The sequence below is a fragment of the Colletes gigas genome, unplaced genomic scaffold (assembly GCF_013123115.1).
Source record: "Colletes gigas isolate AHSC1104 unplaced genomic scaffold, ASM1312311v1 Colletes_gigas_Sc00016, whole genome shotgun sequence".
Lineage (NCBI taxonomy): Eukaryota > Metazoa > Arthropoda > Insecta > Hymenoptera > Colletidae > Colletes > Colletes gigas.
The window spans coordinates 1,577,191-1,589,218 of record NW_025106645.1 but is presented as its reverse complement, the minus strand read 5'-3'; the positions used below and the strand labels follow the sequence as shown (position 1 = coordinate 1,589,218).

General features: G+C 34.8%; 1 protein-coding gene and 1 non-coding gene across 4 annotated transcripts in view; both read right to left on the bottom strand.

The window, feature by feature from the left end:
• Positions 1 to 12,028, bottom strand: part of LOC122400078 (protein numb homolog) — an 87,626-nt gene that overhangs the window by 68,686 nt on the left and 6,912 nt on the right. The window lies entirely within an intron of this gene.
• LOC122400300 lies at positions 2,746 to 2,909 on the bottom strand. Its single transcript, XR_006259344.1, has one exon. It is a non-coding gene; the product is annotated as a U1 spliceosomal RNA (small nuclear RNA).

The window sequence follows — 12,028 nt, the reverse complement described above, 5'->3', positions numbered from 1 at the left end:
TCATGACAAAAATATGTCTACGAAGATAATAATTTGACGTATGACAATCAGCATCCAATGATTTTCGTTCGTGAAAACAAGATGGTGTCAGCCAGTTTTGGGACACCGTCGTTCCACGTGCAACAACCTAACACTACGAGCTACTTCCACACTGCGAAACGATTAACTTTGCAAAGTACCGTTCTCAGCTGGACGAACATAAGCCAGCACTCGGCCATAAAACGCTCGTAATTGGCAAACAGGCGGGACGTTGTTTCCACTGCGATAACCCTAGGTCCAAACAAGTTGTTACAATTCGATTAGGATGTTCTACCCAGTCCTCCACACTACCAAAGCTTTATTTCTATCGAAAATACTTTGTTTCTTTCATTAAACGACGTTAACGAACTATCTTAGGCACGTTTTATTTTTGAAAATCCTCTCCGTTACATGGTTGTACGGTAGATGGTATAAAACTCGCGGTTAACGCACCGGAAATAAGTTTTTACAGACTGGAAAAACAGGTAAAAGAAACAATCATGGAAATGAAAAGAGGTTGTTTCTGTAGAAGAAAAAGATATTTCTGTCCGAGGTATTGTAGGCTATGCACCGTGCCTTTCTTGCATCGTTATAGTCATTACCAGGGTTGCGTGACGAAAATCAAGGATAAATGAGAAACCCGTTTGCAAATAATTTTGCTAAAGCATAAAGGGTCAGAAATAGTCATTCCGATATGACATTTCTGAAGTAACGTGAAATGTGTGATTCGTGACTTGGTGCTATTTCGCGTTTTCGATGAAACTTTTCTATTAAAAATATTGAATTTCAATGTTCTGTTAAATAGATACATTCTAATATCGACTATTTCATCAGTAAGTAAATAAAATAAGAAAATAATGAACTCGTTTGGGAATTAAAGAAGAAGAAAGTGAAAACAAGAAATTGATTTGTAACGTGGGATTCCAAGAAGTTATTTTTTAATGCGTTTGTGTAACATCGTATTATACCGAGAAATACGCAGACGGCAATATTGAAACAATGAAACCGTAACTTTTATTAATCAAGAACATTTTATCGTTCGAATTTATTACCACAATAAATATTTTCTGTGCATTTATAAAATATAGAACGCAGTATCCTTGACAACATTGAAGTACCAGAGCAAACAAGAGAATCGATAAAGGGATCAGACAATTTCTATGCAAATGGCGCATCTTCTTCAGCCATAGTAACAGGGAGGGTTCAAAGACCGATAATGGAAATACGATCAATTTTCTCATCATTAAATCGACTAATATCTATTTGGTATTAAATATTCAAGCTGATGTAAATCATAAAACAACGTTGGTATAAGTGTCTCCGAAATGCATTTACATTTTGTATAAATTTATACGAAAAGAGTAAAACCATTTCTTCCCACAAATTTATTTATGTTCACATATAGATTTTTCACTTTATCGCCATGATTTCAATAAATTCAAATATTTTCGATCTATTCACAAAATTAATAATTTCACGCAAATTAACATCCTCGGTCCCCGAATTTCGTTTAAAATTATTTCAGCGTGAATTTTAACAATTACAATGTTATTTCTAGTGTAAAATTTCATCGGAATGTAATGTTAGAACATTTCAAATTATGAATGAAAGTTACATGTACACGACACGTTTCACAGAAAATATTTTAAACGCTTTTGGATACTTACAATTGTCATGAAAAATATTTAAAAAGAGTTCGATCGTGGGTATATAATATTTACTACTTGCAAAAGTTAATTGTTTTAGTTTAAAACAAGAATCATAAAATCTACTTACATTACAATAATTCAAAGACGTCAAATGCAAACTGCTTTACAAACCGAGATTCACGTTAACTATATAATACTTTGACGTCTATTTCTAACGATCATTTTGTTTATCAGTTTCTGATTCCCAACACTTTTAAATAATATTAGCAAACGATACGGACGCACACAATGACAAAACCACAAATCCGCAAAACCACAAGATACGCGAGAAGAATCATTGCTTTCTACGTAGCAATAAAACAGCGACGAGTTTGTTTCTTCGAGTTAATAGTATTTCATGTTTGAACAAACCCTGAGAAATATTTAATACAAAAGAATATAATTGCCTTGAAATATGTAAAAGGAACGAGCAATGAACAATTTGTAAAGTTCGTTATCATATTTCCTTAAAAAATGCTCAAGCTACCGAATAATTAATAACATCGAGCATTAAAGGTTAAAGTTTGATTCGCGAATATAAAAATACTACAAACTATGGATCGAGAGGCATAATATTTTTGTATTTGAATTTTTTGAATGATATATTTCGTTTGGTTGAATAACAATATGTATTTTTGTATAATTAAGTCATTATTAACACTGTGACTGCCACGCCATCCATACTAAAACAATTAATCCTCAAGTTGAAATGTTAAAGAAAATAAATTTTAATGAGGTTACGAAAGTAACTGCTAGGACAACTTTTAAGTTGTGTAGTTTACAATTGAGTAAAATCAAGGTTTTGATCTTGCAAACAATTTTAGGATTTTAGAGTGGTAGTCAACGTGTTAAATGGTACTAAACAAAATTATTAATCGTAAAATATAAAAATATAATTATTGATCCTATATAGAGCAATTAAACTCATTAATAGGGTTCGTTTTATCGTATTGTCCCTGACTGTACGAACCTAACCGCGAATTCTAGTTTTCCCGTCCGGCATGGAGAAACAAAAACCGTTTATTTTTCAATGTCGTAATCCGGGACAGCGCGAACGCAGGTCCCGACTATCAAAAATTGTGCGCTCGACATACCCACAATAGGAGTATTCGCAAGGTTCAGCCCTAACGAAGTGCAATGGAAGGGCCTCGCCCAGAAGGAACCGCCTTCGTGATCACGGTATCCTCCGCGCCAAGTAAGTTATAATTCAATTACACGGTCAATATATTTTATCGGTTCCGCCATCGGTTTCCTCTCGCGAGAAATTCCGTCGACAACGAATGTCATCTGGCGGATACAAACCGATTACAAACTAATCGTTCGACGCGCACGGATCTCTGTTCCACGTGATCATTGTTTTTCTTTTCGCTCGCGGAGCGTCGTCTGTGTTTGTATATTCATAGCCAGCATTATATTTCGTTCAGCGGGGTAGCCATTGGAAACAAACAAAATCAAGCGACTACAGCACCGAAACGACGAAGAACGGTGCCCAAAAATAAATAAACGACAGAATATATATTTGCGTTCTATCGTAGACTCTCTTTCGTTTACGCGATATTTTTTTTTAACGATTATTAACACGAGGATTACTCCGGGAATTAAAGGATCTTACCGTGAAATATCGAGAAAAATGAAAAGGACACGTGAATTTACACGAAACTTAAAAAATTTTAAATTAAGTAGTATCCAACTATCTAGAAACGTAAAGATATTCCTCTTTAGAAACAATTTTAATGGGAGATTCTAGAGGCCAAAATAAGACGAAAATCAAGAATACCAATTTGTTGATGGAGGCTTTGTTAAAAACTTATTAACGTTTAAAGTTCCGCACGAAATCAATTTTTTTCTCGAAAATGCGCAGGATTTTGGGGGTATGTCTATTCACCAAAAATTATTGTAATTAACCCTCGCAATCGAAAATAATTTTTCCAGAACGATTTGAATTTTTTTTTCCGTCGAAATTTCACACCTTCTCGAATTTTTTTCTAGAAAGTGGATAGGAATTCGGGGGTATGTCTATTCACCAAAAATGATTATAATTGACCCCCACAATCGAAAATAATTTTTCCAGAACGATTTGAAATTTTTTTTTCCGTCGGAAAATTTCACACCTTCTCGAATTTTTTTCAAGAAAGTGGGTAAGATTTCAGGGGTATGTCTATTCACCAAAAATGATTGTAATTGACCCCCGCAATCGAAAATAATTTTTCCAGAACGATTTAAAATTTTTTAATTTAATTTTGTTAATAACTTTTTAACGAAGCCTCAATCAACAAATTAATATTCTTGATTTTCGTCTTATTTTGGCTTCTAGAATGTCTCATTCAAATTTTTCCCAGGGATGACGGAACACCCTGTATAAATATTGTGTTTATACTTTTAATACAATATTTAATAGATAGATAAATATGAATTATATGGTACAGTTGTATTTTTTGCGAAAACAAATATATAACTATGTAATTATATTCGAGTGAATGTACCAGACACGATAAAATAGTAACGCATTACGTTGATCGTATAGCATAAAGAATTTATTTCATTTTGATTTTGTGTAATATCTGAATTTTTGTGGTCAACGTTCCGCCATTCTCGTGGAAATGTTCTTCGTTACAACGTACCGCTATCTCCATAATTGAGCATATTGACTAATGTAAGTCTGAACGAACAACGTTGATTAGATAAAATTATGCAATGGGTAAATACAAAAGTGTGCTAGGCAAATTCTCGGAGAACATTTCATATTTCACCAAGATAATGGGTACTATAGTATCGGGGAAGTTTTCTTTTACGCGAATGGCAGTCTGCAGATAATACACCGCACTGGTACAAAGTGTGTAAAAGAGTTGCTTGGAGAACGAAAGGCGGAAACGTGAATGATGTGGAAATGTGCGTTGCTCAAGAACGACGCGAACTTAGTCAGAAAAATAATAATGAGACATCGTGCTCGTTTTCTACAAATCAGGTACAGTTAGTCTCACTTGTATTCGTGTACTATACGAAGTATAAATCTATAATTCAATTCATGAATTAGAGCTACAATTCTATCATAGCTTGAGCCTTCAAAAATTATGCAATCACCTATTTGTGTGTTTATACATATAGTCTCTTCGTTGATTGCTAAAGTTTAAGCTCCAATCAATCAATGGCCATACACGTGAACTCTATCACTACAATATTAGTAGATTTATTTGTATATATAAATGATGAAATACATATTTTGTAATAATTTTACCAACTATGTGATCCGAACTCGATGACCAGAGATAAAACATCCCCTCGTTGTCGAAGTCCACGACATTATTATTAATTAATAATGAATTTAGAATTGTATAGTTAGAGTAGGACAGTATACAAATTACTGCAAATCGCATTTGTACACTATAATAGTAATTCACTACAAATGACAAAATACTTGTTTCTTACGAATATGATTATAGATAAATTTAATAGAAAATTTGTTAATGATCGCAGTTGTAATAAACACATTTGATAACAATGAATAGAAGGAATTCCATGAAAAAGTTTCTTTCCATTTATATCACCATTATACTGTATAAATACGAGTGGGGAGTAACCAGTATATGTTATCGTTTAAAATCATAGGAACTAAAAGTATGGTATATCGTATAAAAAATAGTCAAGTATAAATGAGGTAGCAACGATTAGTAATTGCTAAAATATACACCACGTGAACAAACTAACCAAAAAGAATGATGAAGTATCAGCGTTCTGATAACTGATACAGATAGGAAACGAAAGGCCAGTTAGTTAATGATAAAAAAAATTGCAATGAGCAGCTCTAGAATAATTACAGCGTACGAATACACGTGGGAGTATATGCAAATTAACGTTAATGTGATTTATCGTTACGTTGAATACTTCCCTAATTTTAGGTTTCGAGTAGCTTATTTCCAAATACTGAAAAGAAGAAAAATGTACGTAGAAATAATGGGCACGTCCATGCGAGTTAGATACGAAAGTTTCTTGTGCGTTTGTCTTTACGTCACGGGCAAGAGATAGGGATTAATAACATTCGTTATCTATAATTTCACCACGCGCGCGAGTTTCGTAATCTAATTTCCGATTAATTCCCTTTCCCTTCTTTTGGCTTGCGTCGGTCGTAGCTATTAAAAGCGTCCGAAAATCAGTATTGCGTCCACGGGCGTATATCATGCGCGCTGTAATTACCGTCGATAAATAAATAAATGGCCTCCCTCGACGAGAGACGCGGTCGCGGCTACACGAGGAAAACGAGGAGAAAGCAAAATACAGGGCACGTCGGATGCGTCGCCTAATATTTATGGGTCCAACAGCATCTTATACAGAGTCGAGTGCTTATTTGTGTACCTTCTGTAACACGAAGACACCAAGGACATGCAGCCGTGCAAGGTTCACTGTTTAAAAAAGAACCACCGACGACCTCCGATCAATGTAGCTGCCTTGACTGGGAGCTTTCACGCGCAGTTCGTCGTTGAGAAAAAATCAGAAATGAAAATCTTGACGTAGAAACTACTCCAAACGTGAAATTTAAAAGAATAATATTTCTCCTAATAAATCCGAATCGCTTCTCAATGCAAGAATATCGTGGAAAAACTAATGTAACCTTCTGATAAAACTGAACAAATTGATTCACAATTTTTTATTCAAATTGGCCACTAGATACTTAGACAAATATAATATTTAAAGCTATTTAAAATAAAATAATTGTAAATATTTATCCATTCAATTTTAGGCAGTATTATGTATCAACGAAATAAAATTGCAACACTCTGACACTAATAAATCAATTACATTTATTATACGTTGCAAATAACGCGATAGAAAATAAAAAAATTACGAGAATCTGAGTAATACATTTCTTGAGCATATTTAGAGATGAAGGTGATTGTTAAATGGAATAAGTGGTATATTAAAAGTTATTAAATTCTGATGATTGGTGTATTATAAGACTTGGTTGTTTAAGTTATCCACATTTTCCTACGTTGTAATTCTTTTTCGCGCCCTCTGCTTCTCCCCCCTTTGGGAATCGCGGTCCTCATTTAACACTGGCGTGAACCTTGAAATCGTCGAATTTAAATTTAAATTCTTTCGTTCGCGAACGAAGCATAGTATCGTGCCTCGAATTTTTCTTCGTGCGGTGAGGTTGTAGAACCTGTTGAGGAGAAATTTGCGTAATAGTACGTTTGGAGCCAAGGAGGTCACTACTTCGCAGAGTATTTTTATGCGATTCACCTACTTTTTTTTCGACAGGGCGGGTACATGCTACATGACCTGTTTCTCTTTCTCGCAAAATTTACTATGTCCACAAACCGATCGAACATCATTTTTGCGAAATCTTACGTTCACGAATTCGCGAACGGAAATTAAATTTTCAGAGTACGAGTTCCATCGATCTTTTACCTTTACATACTCAGTGTAATTTGCAATAATATTTCGTAACGGGTAACATGCACTTTAGAGGCGATTAATTAAATTTAATTCGTTGAGTGCATCGTGACAAATTGCTCAAGGAATATTTTCCTTCTTAATACCGTGCATCACGATAAACGATTAAACATGATTCAATTCGTTACCGTGCTTATAAAATTCAAACTCAAAGAAAATGTTTTCTATTGCGCCAATTTAACGCTGAAAGCTTTCTCCAATTAACTTTATCGAGAATTAAAAACTCCATCGACAAGAATAATAGCAGAATAATGTAACAGCATATTTAATTAAAACGGGACGGAGCAACTTTATGGTTTCTAAAATTACATCAATATGCAAACTTTTATAAAAGCCCGAAGTTTCTAACAAAATTTGTTTCTTCTCTTAAAAATAAAGTTGATATTAATCGATAAAAAATGTAACATATTCTCAGTTTTAATAACTCTGAGAATGTTGCGTAACGAGGCTAGGTTTTAATAATAGCATTACAACTGCACTTATGTATTTCCTGCCTTATTGATTTTTATGGTCCCTGTTTTAACTCGAGATTCGTACTCCGAAATATTGCAATTGCAATTTCACTGATATCGTTAACACGGGTCCAGGTAGCCTGCTCAGAAGTCACGTTATTCGCGTCGGTTTAATGTGAAAGGCAGCGTGTGTATCGTTACTCGTAGGTTGCTCAGCAGCGAGAAGACGACAGACCAGACCGTCACCCACGTAGCTCAGTTTTTGTCACGCTCTTACGGTTACGCGGCAATGCGAGAACGCGTTTCGTAACGTAAACACGTAGCCGGACGGTTATACACCGTATCCGGAGCGATGCTCCTTGAAGAAGCCCGTTAGTACGTCGAATTTGAGCAGCTACGGCCATTCTATACCTTGCCCGGAAGAGAACGAAGCCATTGAAAATTACGGCAATAATCGAACCTCCAACGTATTACGTTTCCTTTCGATCCTCTCTTCCTTTCTCACGCGCGTAGGATCGAATGTCCCCGGATAAAAACCACTCCAAATTGTTACAGTATATCAATTCTGGTTGACACAGTTACGAAAAACGTTCGTCTTGAATAACACGCAATTGTCAACGACCACTATTTCCAAATATATCCACAGTACGCGACAACGTGATATAACACTTTATTTATACATTTCATACGGGTACTCCACACTCGTACACTATAATGGTGATATAAATGGAAAGAAAGTTTCTTATGGAATTCCTTCTATTCATTTTTATCAAATGTGTTTATTACAGTCTTTACTTTTTTATTTACGAAATAGTTTTGTCTCGGTTCTTATCTTAAATTTAAATTTTATTTTATTTTATTTGAAAAAAAACGATTACTCATCCGGTACTGGACCCGACCACTGCAGCTTAAATTTTCTATTTAATTTATCCATAATCACATTCGTAAGAAACAAGATTTTTTTCATTTATGGTGAATCAAAAATTGTCAACACAGAACCTCTTTCTTTCCTCAAATAGGATGGTCTGTGCAATTTGTGCACGACTATAACTTCCAAAGTATGCATTGCTAGAAAAAATGTTGTATAAAATAATTGCATGGTTTGAAGAGGCATTCGTCTTTTTTATAGGTGAAGGCATTTCAGATTTGAAGGTCAACTCTGTTTTTTTAAACGAAATACTATACTTTTTATACCAGAATACGGAAGAATATCAAATTCTGAGTAAAAAGGTATCGATTTGTATTAGCCCTAAACCTAATAACTAATGAGTAATTTCACTTTATTTCTTAAAAATTTTCTTGGTGGAATATCAATGATATCATAGATTTCTGCATCACAGTGAAAATTGTCGTTTTGGTTTTGAAGTATCAATATTGGTCGATCTGTCCTGGTAGTCAAATTATTCCGGACTTATCCTATAACATTACCATTATTTTGATAAATTAATATGTACTATAAATAAAAGATCGAATTAAAGATGCGTGTTTACTGTTTAGATTCAGTTGGAAAGTATCATTGACTATGAATTACGTTTACGTTTTATTAACGCACAGGAAACTTATTTTTTTAATTAGTGTGAATTTCTGAGCTAAAGGACATCCAAAGGCCATTGTATGACAGGTCGCTGAATTCGATTGTTTCATCAGCTATAAAAAGTCAAAGTGGCCTCAGTTTTTTAACGAATAAAAAAAATTTTCGAAATATCTGTTATTGCACTTTATTACCATCAAAGATCGAAACATTTTTTTATCAGACTGTATCAGAAGACTTTTCACCAAGAAGCTAAAAAGAATGAATTATTATAAATATTAAAGAAAATGAAAAGCTTCGACGTGATTACAAGAACAAGTGCCACGTGGAATTAAAAATTAACTAATATCCAGCTGTCTGAAAAAATATTTGACAGTAAACGAATCTAACAGAAAAGTTCAACGTGTGGAAAGAGAGCTTGGGGGTCGAGTAGATCCCCACCGGGGCAATCGTATTAACAATTTTATACCCAAGAGTTAAAGGGTTAATTACTAGGGGCTGCACAGAGACCAGGTTCGCAGAGTTTCAACGTCCGAAAGCACGGCTGATACCGCAGTCGTCTGCATTGCAGTTTGCCACGAACGCCGGTGTGACACACTAACGGAGGAAATACGGTGGCATAATAAATGTCACGTGTACGCTAAGGACAGAGTCGCGAGCAACGTGCCTCTGAAATTATCGTGCAAACACACTCGAATTCACCTATCGCGACTGTGCCGCGGTGGGGATAGACGATGCCACGCATCCTTCTTTAATTTGCAAGCGAACACGACGAATATGCAAAGGCACGAGCCAATGGCACTTTCGAGTACGATCGGACTGAAATGTTAGCGAGCGAAAAATTCCCACGGAGAACGTTCAAACTCGTTTTTTACGACCTCGAACAGTTTACTAGTAGAGACGGTTTCAGCTCGTTGGCAAATATTTTACTTTCCGCGTTCGCGATGCTTCTTATTTAAAGAGCGAAAATGGCCGCTTTTGGCGAATGTTCCTTCTAAACAAATAAATCTGACACCGCGATACAATTTTCTGCGTCAAGTTTATTGACACTTTCAGCGTCAAACCAGATTTTTACTTACGAGAAATGTAATCTGTATGAATAACGATTGAGCGAAAGGATATAATTTTGTTCGTTCAGCGACACATAGTTTAGACCACTGGAAACGTTTCGATCGATTTTCTCTTCGTAGAAACGTAGAAGCTTTTTCTTAGAAATTCGACCGCGACGACCGGCTTTAAATAAGGGAAAATTATTTGATATTTCTGATAGAAATTAGAGCATGCCTGGATTCCTACAGAAACGTTATAATACGAGAGCAGGGAAACAGAGAGCATCCTTGCTGAAGCACATTTTCTGCATATTTATAGAATGCATAATTTAGTGTTCAACTATATAACGAACTTGACACGATTTGCTATCAACGTGAAAGTTCCTTGGCTAACGAAGGGCAATGGAAAGATCCATAATTCCACCGCGAGGGAAGGGAGCGTCGAAACAAAGGCAACTTCGAGATATCGAGGATGGGCTCCAACGAACCGTAAATCATCACCGTTACGAGTAAGCGGTCATTATTGTACAATTTCGTATTAAATATACAGGGTGCTCGGCCACCCCTGGGAAAAATTTTAATGGAAGATTCTAGAGGCCAAAATAAGACGAAAATCAAGAATATCACTTCGTTGATTAAGACTTCGTTAAAAAGTTATTTAAATACGTTATCACGTAGGATTTCGGGAGTGTGTGTATTCATAAAAAATTATTGTAATTGACCCTCGCAACTGAAAATAATTTTTCCAGAACGATTTGAAATTTTTTAATTTTGTCGAAAAATGTTACACCTCGAATTTTTTTCTCAAAAGTGGATAGGATTTTGAGGGTATGTCTAATGACCAAACATGATTGTAATTGAACCCCGTAACCGAAAATAATTTTTCCAGAACGATTTGAAATTTTTTTTTCGCTGAAAAATTTAAGCCCTATCGATTTTTCTTAGAGATTCGTTTTTGATTTTTAGTAATTTTGTTTGACGCCCTATAGAAAACTTGTCTAATACTTTTTTGTAGGTACCCATGAGCTCTACTTCAAAAAAAAAGTTTCATTGAAATATATTTACTATTGTAGAAGTTATGGCTGTTTGGAAATTGGACCATTTTTATGGGATTTTCCTCATTTTGCTGGGTCAAGGATCAATTTTTCGAATATTTTTGGAATTTCTACATCTTCTTCATTAAAATACGCGTTGTTTGCCTTTTGAAACATTAAAATCGTCCAATCCGTTCAGGAGTTATGACAGTTTAAAGATTTGTATGAAATTTCGAGGAAGCATTTCTGGCCACAAACTATATTTTCGGTAAGGAATTTTTCTTTCGAAACTCAGTAGGAGTATGTGTAATGACCAAAAATCATTGTAATTGACCCCTGCAAGTAAAAATAATTTTTTTAGAATGATTTGAAATCAAAAAATTTCTCCATTTACTGAATTTTTTTCTCGAAAATGGGGAGGATTTCAGAGGTATGTCTATTCACCAAAAATAATTATAATTGACTCACGCAGCCAAACATAATTTTTTCAGAATTATTTGAAATTTTTTATTTAAATTAAATTTAAATTTAATTTTTTAATAACTTTTTAACGAAGCCTCAATCAAGAAATTGGTACTCTTGATTTTCGTCTTATTTTTGCCTCTAGAATCTCCGATTAAAATTTTTCCCAGGGGTGGTCGAACACCTTGTACACAAGGTGACTGTACAACGAATGTCAAGAACGAGCTAATACTAACGAATAATAAAAAATTGTTAAACTTTATTTGCTCGACGAAAACACCAACGAAGACTATACTGACGCGAGATTACGAATAGTTTCATGCCGGGAGCAAAATTTTCTCGCGTT